Source organism: Equus przewalskii, chromosome 6, assembly GCF_037783145.1.
Source record: "Equus przewalskii isolate Varuska chromosome 6, EquPr2, whole genome shotgun sequence".
NCBI lineage: Eukaryota > Metazoa > Chordata > Mammalia > Perissodactyla > Equidae > Equus > Equus przewalskii.
Window position 1 is genome coordinate 17,992,574 of NC_091836.1, and position 13,152 is coordinate 18,005,725.

The 13,152-nt window shown below is 39.5% G+C and overlaps 1 protein-coding gene across 4 annotated transcripts in view; it reads right to left on the reverse strand.

Annotated features, from left to right (window-relative positions):
- The window catches only part of C6H11orf65 (chromosome 6 C11orf65 homolog), an 84,879-nt gene extending 76,500 nt beyond the window's left edge, over positions 1-8,379 (reverse strand). For 2 of the 4 annotated variants that reach the window (XM_070624850.1, XM_070624847.1), the window contains exon 1: positions 8,080-8,379. The gene's annotated coding sequence lies outside the window, so the exon portion shown is untranslated. Of the gene's footprint in view, positions 1-2,505; positions 2,616-8,079 lie in introns of all 4 variants that reach the window. The other 2 variants (XM_070624849.1, XM_070624848.1) reach the window with 2 other exon arrangements.
- Between the last annotated feature and the right edge of the window lie 4,773 nt (positions 8,380-13,152).

The following is a 13,152-nucleotide window of genomic DNA, read 5'->3' on the forward strand; positions in this document are numbered from 1 at the left end:
AAAACAATAAGTCTTCTGGAAGAGAATATCGGCAGTACACTCTTTGACATCAGCTTCAAAAGAATCTTTTCGGACACCATAACCCCTCACATGAGGGAAACAAGAGAAAGAATAAACAAATGGGACTTCATCAGACTAAAGAGCTTCTTCAAGGCAAGGGAAAACAGGATTGAAACAAAAAAACAGCTCACTAATTGGGAAAAAATATTCACAAGTTATTTATCCGACAAAGGCTTAATCTCCATAATATACAAAGAACTCACACAACTCAACAATAAAAAATCAAACAACCCAATTACAAAATGGGCAGGGGACACGTACAGACATTTCTCCAAAGAAGATATATGGATGGCCAATAGACACATGAAAAGATGCTCATCATCACTAATCATCAGGGAAATGCAAATCAAAACTACACTAAGATATCACCTTACACCTGTTAGAATGGCAAAAATATCCAAAACCAAGAGTGACAAATGTTGGAGAGGCTGTGGAGAAAAGGGAACCCTCATACACTGTTGGTGGGAATGCAAACTGGTGCAGCCACTATGGAAAACAGAATGGAGATTTCTCAAAAAGTTAAGAATAGAAATACCTTATGACGCAGCCATCCCACTACTGGGTATCTCTCCTAAGAACCTGAAATCAGCAATTCCAAAAGTTCCGTGCACCCCTATGTTCATCGCAGCATTATTCACAATAGCCAAGTCATGGAACCAACCTAAGTGCCCAGCAACTGATGATTGGATAAAGAAGATGTGGTATATATATATACAATGGAATACTACTCAGCCATAAAAAAGGACAAAGTCGTACCATTCACAACAACATGGATAGACCTTGAGGGTATTATGTTGAGTGAAATAAGCCCGACAGAGAAAGACGAACTCTGTATGACTCCACTCATAGGTGGTAGTTAACATGTGGACAAAGAGAACTGATCGGTGGTTGCCAGGGGAAAGGGGGGTGGGGGGGACGGCACCAGGGGTGAAGTGGTGTACCTACAACATGACTAATAATGATGTACAACTGTAATTTCACAAGGATGTTAACTTTCATAACCTTAATAAAAAAAATTGATCAATTTACACCTATAAATATTCTATGGGAGTGCTTAACTTCTAGATTTCACAATAAAAAACTAAACATAAATGGGACATTAGGACTTTTGTGGGTCTTTTAATATTCTTTCCAATAATTAAATTGTGTGATTTTTATCTCTGTTATCAATGCTTAGTGATTTGTTTTAAGGTATAAAGTGACGTACGTGCGTGTGTGTGTGTGTGTGTGTGTGTGCATGTAATAGAATAAGATAGCATTAGTGCTAATTCATGAAAATTGCATAATTTTCCCAAACACATTCTCAATTTTGCAGGTAAAAATTTAAAACTGGGTGTTAAAAGTCCCTTTGAACTGACTGTGTGAACATATCTGAACCAGTTTTATTGGGCACTTTGATTTAAATAATTTCATCCAGGCTTCCTGCACACACCTGCTACCCACTTCTCATGTGATGAAGACTAAGGGTTGTCAAATGCTTCCAAATCAGTATTCTTATTCGTGTATTTGTTGAACATGTTTACCACCTATCTTGTCCCTCTACAATTTAAGTTCCCTCAGGACACTCTTTTTTCTTGTTTGTTGCGACAGCCTCCACTTATAGCAAGCAGTAGGTGATCAATAAATAATATTTGCTAGCTGAGTAAATTAAATAAATTATGATGCATTCATACAATAGAATCCTGTGAGAATATTAAAAGTGATGCTGTAAATGTACACAATGACATGTTTCACATCACATGTTCAATTTTTAAAGTGTATTAAACAGCTACCTGTAATAAGCTGTTTGTGTTAGCTTCTCCCTCCCCTATTCAAATGTGGGTGTGAGTGTAACTATGTATGTATGAATATGAACATTAACAGTGTGATATAACTAAGAAGGAATTAAAAATAGGTTTATTTTTGCTTACTTCTATCATGAACATATATTACTTGAATAATAAGAAGAGTTCTTAAAATTAATTTGTCACCAGCAGGAAAACAACTCATTGCCGGCTTGACCTGAAAAGTCGGCAGAAATCGGGTGGAGCAGGGGTAGGGCATAAGGGATTGGGGTGGATCTCCTGCAGGTGGATCTCTAAAGTTGTGCTACTTTGAATGTGGTCCATAGACCTATGCTAGTTTCTGAATTGCTTGTTACCAAATGAGAGAAAGAAACTGAGAGTAGTTAGAAAATTTGTAGCAATGTGACATTGCTGTGGCACACAAACACACCATTAGTGGGTTTTTTTTTTTCCCTTTCTCTAGTAATTCATTTTCATTTTATTTTACCAAAGTAATGGTCTGCAACACACTGGAAATAAATTTTAAAAAGCTACCTCATCACTGAAAATTTCTCTAAAGTTTAGTCTTGGGATCCCACCCAGGAATTACACTCAGCTGATTTCTTGTATTGTCAATAGCATCTGCTTAACATTCTAGAAACTGGAATTTATACAGCAATACCTGATACCCCTGTGCATATGTCAGACACAACTTGTAAGGATCTTAATCTTGCTTGAGTTCTTACTGTTGCTTTAGTCTCCTTGTTTGGACTGAGCTTAGTACGGTAGGTGCTGGGGATTAAAGGCAAATTTTAACATTTCATTAATATCATGTAGCAGTTAAAAATAGCATTTTAAATAAATATTTATTGGAGGGAATGACACAATAAGTAACAAAAGAGGCTAAAAATTCTACATATTATATTAATTCGTTATTGTTTAAACAGAAACCTGAATGAAGTGAAGTGAGTCACTCACATACCCAAAAAACTTTCTAGGCAGAGAGAACAACAAGTGTGAAGGCACTAAGATAGGAAACTGGAACAGGGAGAAGGCCAGTGTGACTGCAGCCAACCAGAGAGTAGAAAATTGGTGGAAGATAAAAGCGGAGAGGTAATGAAATCCCACATGACATAGGGCTTTCCATCGTAAAAAGTTAGAATTTTATTTTAAGTGTGATGGGAAGCTATTGGAGGGTTACACCAGAGCAGTAACATGATCTGACTTGTGTTTTTTAATTATCACTCTGAAAGGGGCAAAAGAAAACAAAAAAACTAAGTTATTGCTATGGCTCAGCCATGAATAATTATACAACCGTAACTATGTAAATATTAATATTAATCCTACCAAAATGTATGTTACAACAGTAATGCCCCATAATTACATACCCTACAATAGATAATACCACCTATGATAATATGAATTTGGATATAACATGATTGGTGACTGGCTCCTGTCTCCAAAGCAGGCTTACCCTGGATATTTAATTACTTTGGAATAATTCAACCTTATATTGTGTGCAGTTAAAATTTTGAAGCTTACTTAGTGTTACGGCAGGATTTTTTATTTAATTAGGAAGATGAGGGGAGAGGATGAGTATGTATACATATATATGTATCTTGTAGTGGTTTAGTGTGAGAGGTTTGTATTGTAGGAAGTTACCATTTAATAGCTAAATCCAAAAGAAATCAAGAACAAGTAGAATCACATGTTATTTAAAATATGGAAGTAAAAACCAAAAGAAGTGCATGTGCAATGAAGACGCTAAAACAGAGACTTGGGATAGAATGATCAGGGGTATTTTAGCCTAAGTAGTCAGGGAAGGCCTCTCTAATGAGGAGACTTTATTTTTCACAATGCAAAGAGGCAATACAGGAAAATCGTAGAAAAGGGTTCCAGGCACAGGGAACAGAAGATAAAAATGCCTCAAGATAAGGAGCTTGGCGTGTACAAGTGGCTGAAAGAAGCAGTGTCATTGGAGCTTAGAGAAAAGGCAGAACAGTGTGAGATAAGGTCGAAGAGGTAGGCAGGAGCCATACTATAATCATATGGGAAATCGACTCAGTGGTTTGGATGGGGTACTGCAGCTGGCTTGTACCGGCTCAGCAGAGCCAAAATTTAAATTTTCAAGAATTTCGTGAGCTGGTTTTTAAACACAGCCATTACTAAACATTAAATTATTTAAACTTACAATTAAACAAAGATAATAAATACTCAAAACTTATCACTTACTAATTATTTTATTATTGCAGGGGATCAGAATATACTACCCCAAAATATTCCACTTTGGCATAAGAATTATTTTGAGCTCTCTACCCTTCCCCATCTGCCTAAAAGCAGGGTATAAACTTCCCTTTGTGAAGGTGTTCCCAATCTCCTTTCCCATATCAATAGGAGGAAAATAACCATTATCACCAGAGAAATGGGTCTCCACAAACAAACCTTACTATAATAACCCTTATCTTCCATTAGTTTCCCCCATATATTTACCTTCCCACAATTTACCACCTCTGGAAGTCCAAACTCCTTTTACTTTATCTTGTCACTTCTCCACAAATTTATCACCACTTGTTAAAATGGCATATAAGCCCCTGGGTCTAACCTCCTCTTTGCGTTTTCAATTCCTTTTCTGTGAGACTCCCATGTACATGCAAAATTGAAATAGTAACATCAAATAAAATTAGTTTGCCTTTTCTCTGGTTAATCTGTCTTTTGTCAGTTCAATTTGCAGGGGTCCCAATTATAAAACCTACAAGAGTGGAGGAAAAGTTTTTCCCTCTCCTACACTATATTTTACTACTATTTATTTCTTGAGTTTACTTATGTTTATTGCAGGGTTTCTCAACAGTGGCGTTATTGATATTTTTGGCTGGATTCTTTGTTGTGGGGCTGTCCTGTGCAAGACAGGATGTTTAGCAGAATCCCTGGACTATACCCACCACATGCCATAGCACAGTTGCGACAAGGAAAAATGTCTCCAGACATTGCCAAACGTCCACTGGAGAGCAAAATCACCCACAGCTAAGAACTACTGGTCTCTGTATGGTATCCACTGGTATCTGCACAGTGAAAATACTATATGTTACGGTGCACTACTGCACATTTCTCCCCAATACCTGAGGCCATGTTGGTAGCTTGAAATTGGCCATGGTGGGAGTAATTACATCATAGATACTAACAAACACTACAAATCAGGGCTTGACTTATTGTTTTGTTGGTTGTCCAGGTTTAAGAAAGTGGTGGTGAAAATGTTAATGCAGACTAAACTTATAAATGTGTTGTGCATCGTATCATTACATTATGAATAACACAAAATACTGACAAAATATCTTTCAGAATTAAAACTGATTCAGAAATGAGTCAGTCATATCACTGAGGAATGACGAAGTTCTATATATTTCAAGAAAGAGAATGTGTCCAATTGTGTCACATGCTGCTGGAGGGTCAACTAAATGGAAAATAAAGAATTACATTTGGCCAGATAAAGTCACTTGTAACCTTGATAAGTCCTGTTTTCAGTGGCATAGAAAGGAAGAAAGACTGGGACGGGTTGAGGAAGCGGGAAAGTTGAGACAGTGAGTACAGTAACAATTCCTTGGAATGCTGTAAGGGAGCAGAGATGGGTGATAGCTGGAGGACAGGAATGGATTCAAAGAACTTTTTTTTTTTTTAATGTGGGAGACATTAAGGCATATTAAGATGTTGTTAGGTATGATCCAGTAGTGAGGGAGAAATTAAAGGTGCAAGAGAGGGGTAAATTGAAGGGTAAAAGTCTTTGAGTAGGTTTAAGAGGACACAGTCCAGGGAAAAAAAGGGGGTAGGGACAGTTGCTAGCCTTGGATAAAAAACAACACACTGATCTCATCGGGTTATGATGAGGCTCCAAATAAACTAACCAATGTGAAAATACTTCATAAATTGTAAGATATTGTTAAAAATAAAAGTACAGACCCAATATGGAGTCACTCATGCTAGGCCATGTCACCAAACTGAGGCTTAATATCTAACCTAATTACAGTTTCAACCTTCCCCAAAAATGTGGTTTTAACCAGTCAGTCCAGAATTTTCTAGTCAGCACCACTGAAGTAATCTGTCATACGGGCCCTCTCCATTTCCACAAATGAAGATGAGGTAATCTCCTAATAGACTCTTTTGTGCCCCAAAGGAAGGTGACCTCACCCCAAATAATCCTTTTTTCTGTTTTTCACTTCCTTGTCCTGCCTTTAAAACATTTCCCTCTCTGCAGCCCTTTGGAGCTCATCTCTACTTGCTAGATGAGATGCTGCCACCTTCATAAATCATTTAATAAAGCCATTTAATCTTTAAAATTTACTCAGTTGAATTCTCATTTTTTAAACAATACTAAAAAGTACTACCAAGCTGATACTGGTTCGACACAAGGTTGGCATTAGGGAAGCCATATTGTAGAAAAGAGACCATATTGTAACTCTGAACAACCCAGCTGGATATCTCCAGGCTATACATGCTCTGTAGATTTTATGTCCTCTCCCAGCTGTGAAAAGACAATAACTTTATTCTTTTGAGTTCCCTAGGAATGTGATGACCCTGGGACAGAGATTCTGCGCTAAGATCCACGACAACTGAAAGATCTGGTGTGGCAACTTCTCGTCTGTAACACCAGAGGGTCAACTTTCCTAACCTCCTCCACTATAACCCACTGGCCTATATAACTGCTTCAAGATTCTGTGCCCCCTTTAAGACAGTTATTCTAGAAGTTAGTCCCCCTGATACTGACCCTGATATCAGTTTCCCTATATTAAATCCAGCATATACAAGGTTAAAACCAAAACACTCTTTCCCTGCTTACTCCCTGGCTTCCTGGCTCCAGAATCCACTATCTTCCATGGAGACAAACACTTCCAAGGACAAGCACCTGGATTCACTATCTCCTCCTGGCAAAGAGATACAGGCCGGTGGGAAAGCTGCTGACCAGCAAGGTTATGGGCTCTCTCCTCTCTGCCCGTAGTCTCAAGGCCAAAGACAGGCTGGTAGGAAAGCTCCAACCAGCAAGGCCATATGCTCCGCCTCCACTAGCTAAAACCCCAAATAAAAACCCTTCCTTTTAGCTTTTCGGGAAGTTTGGGATTTCAGCGTTAGCTGCCCTCTCTCCATGCTCAGCACTGTGCAAAAATAAAATTCCTAACTTTCTTCCACTACACCCCGTGTCAGAGACTGGCTTGCTGTGCAACTGGTGAGTGAACTCACTTCAGATTCGGTATCACCCCCAACTTCCCCCTTGCTAGCAAGCTATAATGAAACCCTTTTTCTCCTACCACCTTGCCTCTCCACTGTTGGCTTGTCTTCCCTGTGAGTAAAAGACCCCCTTTTGGCAGTAACAAAATCACTGCTCAAGTAATGAAGGAAGTTTCCTGAACTCAGGTTCCACTTGCATATTCAGAAATAAAAGATTTTTATCTATCCTAAATCAATGTTAACTTTTACTATAATAGATCATGGCTCAATTGATCTATTTTTAGACTTTATGAGAAAAACCCACAAGATAAGTCTTTGGCGTCTCAGTTCCACTTTAAAAAGTTATAAAAGAATATTAAAATTAATTTGCTAGGATCGGAATCAATACTTCCTATTTTGTTTCCCCTACTAAGTTTTAGTGAATAAACTAACGTGTTTCTGATCTTTATCAGTTTGTAATTTCACTTTTCCTTTTTTCCTGTGGTCCTTTACACTCAAGACAGAAGAGAGAAAACTACTAATGTATTCCTTAAAAACTACTACCATCTACTACTAAAAGCTACTAACTACGAACATTCTCCTTTTCCTTTTCCCATCTCTAAAGAAAGAAATGAAAAGAGGGAAAACCGTTTCACGAGTAGAACACAAAAAAGTCCAGAAAAACATTAAGGTAGGTTGACACGTATTTCTCTTTCCGCCCGAAGGTGGACGAAACAGTATCTCCGCAGACGCGGGGGGAGCGGAGCCCTGTGAGCGCGCAGGAGGAGCGGCGAGCGCCTCCCCACCCGAGCGACACGAGCTCCCACGGCGCGGACGGGCAGCGCGGGGCGGGCTGAACCCTGGGCAAGACTGTAAGGAGACGCTGGAGGCCGAATGCGGCCTTCACAGAAGGAAACGTCCGTGAGGGGTTGGGTGGGGCGCGGGGAACTCAAGGGCATGGGCCCCTTAGCGCCCTGGAACAGAGGAGGATCAGACCAGTCGCCACAGCAGCCAGCGGAACAGAAGTGTACGAGCGCGCTGGAGGGCACACCATGCCCCTCACCTGCCAGTCGCCGCTGGCCCAGCCTCTGCTTGTCTCCTCGGTAACGCCGTAGGCGGAAATGACGTAAATCTAGTTCCGTCCTGCCTTCTTAGCCCCGCCCCTCGGCGCCGTGCTTTCCTTCACTTACAACCTCTCCGAGTCCCGAGGATCCAAAACCGTAGAATGTGAAGATGGTTGGACCTGTTAGGAGCTCTCGCTGTCGTTGTCAGTGGCTTGGGGTTTTGGAAGGGAAACCACGAAGTGGTTTTCTGCGAAGTTGGGCTCAATGTGTCATAAACCCTGGTCACGTCAACCAAAGACCTGAAAGATGTCAGAGAAATATGATGAAGTCTTTTCTATTTAATTAATTTATTCATTTGTAAATAAGAAACTTGATCCTTCTAGCGAATTGACAGGTCTTGCTCAAGGTCAAAGAATAAATGACACGTGACTGCAGTTTTATGCTATTTTCTAAATTTATGCTCTTGAGCTAGTAAAGCCTAAATCACTTTTTAAGTGAAAACAGATGCCCTCTTAAATGAATTTTCAAATAAACTTAAGTTATACAGATACTTCAGATCTAAAGCAAGTTTGCTTTGCTTGAATTCTAAATATCTCACACTTTGGCAATGCTTTAGTTACGTATTATTGCAATGTAAAATAACCGTGTTCAGAAACTGCCCAGTTCTGTTTCCCTCCTGTGCTCATGCATGTAATCCAATTAGTTTGTAAGGAAAATGAACGTCTGGGGGGGAAAAAACCCAAAGAAAAGTCTCCCTATATAATAAAAACATTTATACAAAAGGAATTTCCTGTAGGCTAATTCAGTGACTCACTGGGCTTCCAGAATTCTTTCAATTTATTATCACAATCATAGTAAGCAGGAAAGGGGAACTTTAGTTCTCTTTCATGTAGTTTCCTTGAGGCATTAATGCACAGTAGCTATGAATAATAAACTGTAAAAATACAGTCATGGAAACATATACTTGTATTTAATTTTTAATCGTGTAGAAACTGGTTTTAAAAATTTACATTCAAAACTACAAAACTGCACAACATCGTGAATGTACTTAATGCCACTGAATTGTACAGTTAAAAATGGTTAAAATGGTGAACATGTGTATATTACCACCATTATGAGAATTAAAATTTAAAAACTACAAAACTAAGCCAGTAAATAATTCAGAAAAAATATTTCTAAATGTAGTGAATGAAATATAAAAATATATTTAACGTATACTATTTTGTTTGTATATTACTTTAAAAACAAGCCCTACATACTTTTAATGAAGTGCCTGTCTGAATTACTAAAAAAAAAGTTATAATAGTTGCTATTTGAGCATGTATTGTGTTACCTCTAACCTGATCCAGAGGGATTCAGTAATTTCTAAGTAATAGGTGCAGACCTTTTTTTTATTGCTCTAATACATGTAAAAATATTTCAGTTCTTCAAAAGAAAAAGTATCTTTCTTTAAAGTAGGCGCAAGGAATCAATCATTAAGGCTCAAACCCTCAGATTTTCTATTTATTCATTTACATGCACCTGCTTAAATCTGGGAACAGTTTCCAGAAAACAGAACTCAGAGGAACTTCTGGGTGGTTTTATAGAAATTGTTCCTTTCTCCCTTCTCTCTGTTCTTTATCCCTTTATTCTCCTCTTCATTTTTTCTTTTTTTCTTATTATTATATAATTTGTCGTATTATATTTATGAAATTAATATTCTTGCTTTCCACTTAGAAAACAAAAATTTCTTTTTATAAGTTGTGTTAAGGCAAGAAATAGGGAAACATTGAATTAATATGAGAAAAGAGGAAATATTTAGTGCAGAGGGAAAGGAGTCACAATTACACGCCATTTCTTTTCTTCACTGCTTTGGCACTGGGAAAAAAACCCCAACAATGGACAAGACTGTCCCTGGAGGGGAGCATGGGATCTTTTATAAATAATCTCAGGTAGTAGAAAACCACAGTGTCACACATGAAGAGTGGGTGTGAGTCCTGCAGTGACCTAGAGAAAGCCAGAGGGGCCTGGCATCAGTACTAATGTTACGAGGTTTAGCAGTTTGGAGAGGCTGAGAGAAGGGAGTTGGCACCTTTTAACTAATTCTTTTCACAGAAATCCCTCTTCCTCACCCCCATGACTCTTAAGGATTACCCTGCTGCTTTCTTAAAAGGGGCTTATCAATTGACAATACTAGTAGCAATGAATGAGTGTACAAAAATCATGATGAGGGCCCATATCGGGTCTGTGAGTTAGAATTTCCCTTACTCCTGCCTTAACATCCTGAGTGATACAGGATCTTCTCTTTTGAGTAGGACACTTTAAATTTGCTAACAAAAGAATTATGTAATATTAACCATAGGTGCTAGTAAACTGCTCTCAAAAATTAAAACCCTGATTTGTAGCATTTGCCAATTTCCAGTGCTGAAAATACCCTCACCGTGGGCAATTTTAAGGTACCAATGTGATGTATGTAAATGTGCAGTTGGAAGCCAGATCTCCTGGAGAGCCGGCAGGAGCAGGCTCCAGTCTGCCACTGAATTGGGCACTTCGTTCTTAGAGAAGTTGGCATCCTAGCACCCCTGCTCTTGGATACTTGTGCTTTAAAGGCTACTTTATGTTACTGTGTGGTCTTAGATGGGACAACTGTGTAAAGCTAAATTGGATCTCACACTTACCATATGTTTTAGAATTATTCAGAGGAAACAGAAAAATTTCATTGTGGCAACCAGAACAGAACTTTGTTATAATATTCTCTCCTTTACGAGTCTCCATTGTCATCCAAAACTATTCCAAATCAGACAGTCACTTGGTGAATCACCCCGATTTTAAATGATAAAAGTTATGGGGCAGAAGACAAGCCATTTTCTTTGGAGGGCCCATTTAGTTCCCACCCAGATGGCAGATCCCTGTTCCATAGCTGCACTGCTAGTTGTACTGGTGACATATGTAGGTGGTAGCAGAGTTCTTGTTACTTTTTGGGCAGAAGAAAGTTAAAGAAAGAAAGGAGTGGAGTGTGAAGGGGAAACAATCTTCAGGTTTCTCCAGCTGGTTCACTGTCATCTGAAGCATAGGACTTCCTGCTGCCCACTAGTTCACATTAAAGGTGTGGATAATAACCTTTAGAAACCATAAGAGAGACTTACTCTCTGCATATTTAAAATATCCCCATACCACAATGCTCTGAACTAAATTAGATTAGATTCAGTTAATGCATATCTTAACTGTAAGGCTCAGGTATTTGTCCCAAACCTCCTGGAATGAGGGTAATCTTGCTACCTTAATCCCTTAAATCAAGTCTCATGACTTCAGTGGTCCTCAGTTCTCAGGCCATCAGAGGAGTTGTGGTATTATGAAGAATATTTCAGGTCTTTGTCTCTGGTTCCTGGTACAGAGTTTGAAAAACCCTTAGAATTTCCTAAGTGACAAAAGTGTCTTTTTTATGCTAATGAAGTCCTTATGGCAGGACCCTGGATATCTTCAGAATGGGGGATTGTCACCAGAAAGACCAAGCACATGACTAGAGGATTGGGACTTTCAGATGCCCAAACTCCAGGGAGGGAGAGGGGCTGGAGATTAAGCTCAATCATATGGCCAGTGATTTAATTAGTCATGCCTATGTAACGAGACCCCAATAAAAACTCTGGACACTAAAGCTCAGCAGAGCTTCCAAGTTGGTGAACACATCAATGTATCAAGAGGGTGATGTGCCATGGCTTGCCAGGGATAGGGCATGGAAGCTCTGTGTTCCCTCCCAGACCTTGCCCTATTTGTATCCTTTATAATAAAACCATAATAGTTAGGTATAGCATTTTTGTGGGTTCTGTGAGTTGTTTGAGTGAATTATTGAACCTGATGGGGAGCGGGAGAGTGGGAATCATGGGAACTGCCGAATTTGTAGCCAAACAATCAGAAGTGTGGGTAGCTGGGGACCTCATTTGTGGCTGGTGTCTGTAAGGGCAGTCTTGTGGAACACAGCCCTGAAACCTGTGGAGCCTGACTCTAAATCTGGGTGGTTAGCGTCAGAATTATATTGAAGCACACCTAGTTGTGGGTTAACAGAATAGGTAACTCTCAAAAATATTCCTTTTATTCTAACTCTCTTCCCCTCCTCCCCTTACTTCTGTCTGTCTCATCCCCCTTTACATACACCACTTCCTCCTCTCCCACTGCCCAATTCCAGAATATGCTATGTTTTTCTACAGAAAAAAAAAAGCCCTGTCTTTTACTTTCCTTGTGTCTAAGAAATGTTGCAGTGTTGGTCATCAGTATAAAGTTAGTGGCTTCCTCTTCCACACAGCTCTACAGAGAGAACTTGACTTAGAAGAGACTTAACTTTGATCTCAGTGTCTGGAATGGCTCCACAAGAGGTTGGCTTGGGGTGGGAGCAGCAGTGGTTGGGAAAGCGTAAACTGTAGCTCTGAACATAAAGAGGGACTTTTACTCAAGGTCTGGCTAATTTTGTCCTCAACTATTTGTAGTCAAACATACTTCACTGCCACAAGGATGATTTCCTTTCCCTCCAAATAAGAAATGCAGGTTTCTTCTGCCCTTGGCCATATTGTGTCTAGGGAGCTTTTGTCCCCTCCCTGGCTGCTGTAGACTGAATGTTTGTCACCACCACCACCACCACCCTCCCTCCAAATTAATTTGTTGAAACTCTAATCCCCAATGGGATGGTATTTGGAGACAGAGCCTTCGGGAGGTAATTAGGCCACAAGGGTAGAGTTGTTATGAGGCAATTAGAGACCATATAAGGAGACAGGAAAGAGCTTGCTTCTTCTCACTCTGCTCTCTGCCACGTGAAGACACAATGAGAAGGTGTCAGTCTGCAAATCAGGAAGCAGGCTCTCACCAGACAGCAGATATGCTGGCACTTTGATCTTAGACTTCCAGCCTCCGGAAATGTGAGAAATAAATATTTACTGTTTAAATCACCCAGTCTCTGATATATTTGTTATAATGGCAACACAAACTGACAAGGACGCTGAACTTATTGTATTTTCCCCTGAAATAACTGAAAAAATCGTGTCAAGCCCAAATCTTTTCCTCTAATATTTCTACCCACTAGGGATTAAGTGGTAGTGATAGAA